Here is an 836-nt window from a genome sequence, read left to right as displayed (position 1 = left end):
AGTTTGCAATTTTGGATACGACAACGCCAACCGTAATAAGGGTGATTATCAATTTATTTGTACTAAAACGAAAAACTGTCATTATTTTTCACAGCAGAAATTACGGATTTTACGAAAAATATTTGTTTTGTATAAAAACTAAACAGAATGAAACAAAAATCGTAACGGGATTTCTTATTGCAATACATGTACATTTTCAAAAACAAATTTCCATCGCAAATTCTTCCATTTTACACATTTTAGGAGCGACCAAAAGTTGTGAATGTCACTGTCCTTATTATTTTTCACACCACTGTATATTAAGTTATACATGCATACATCGTTCTGTATTAACATAAATTGAAAAAATGAAGCAAAATTGTGAATCTGCTCTATTGAATCCAAACGAACATGATTAGCTGCATACATTTTACGAGTGGAAGTCACAGTGTGCCAGTTAGCATAATATGAAATGCACTTCTTTCAACAATGTTTTTGCAACTGTGTGTTATGTGAATCATTTGGCGCGATTACCTCGCAAGCATCGGTGGTTCAGTGGTAGAATGCTCGCCTGCCACGCGGGCGGCCCGGGTTCGATTCCCGGCCGATGCAGATTACTTTTTATAATATATTAAATTAATATATTATTAATTAATTAACAATTTTTATCATCGTACAACATTAAATTTGTTTCATTGAATTAGTCTACTTGTTGGTAAGTATGTAAACCGATAAGATGTGCAGCTTTCTTAAAATGAATTGAAAATCGAATTTTTAAAGCATAATTTAAGCTCTAAATTACCAGGCAAATATTTCACCCTGCACGTGCATAAACATAAGCCTAACAGTATGCTTTA

At 32.9% G+C, this 836-nt stretch overlaps 1 non-coding gene across 1 annotated transcript; it reads left to right on the top strand.

Moving 5' to 3' along the window:
* The first annotated feature begins 520 nt into the window (after nucleotides 1-520).
* Nucleotides 521-591, top strand: TRNAG-GCC (transfer RNA glycine (anticodon GCC)). The gene has a single exon. It is a non-coding gene; the product is annotated as a tRNA-Gly (tRNA).
* Nucleotides 592-836: the final 245 nt, after the last annotated feature.

This window comes from Musca autumnalis, unplaced genomic scaffold (genome assembly GCF_047663935.1).
Source record: "Musca autumnalis isolate F117 unplaced genomic scaffold, ASM4766393v1 scaffold_3, whole genome shotgun sequence".
Lineage (NCBI taxonomy): Eukaryota > Metazoa > Arthropoda > Insecta > Diptera > Muscidae > Musca > Musca autumnalis.
Note: the sequence above shows the minus strand (reverse complement) of the source record. Positions and strands in the feature narration are given on the sequence as shown.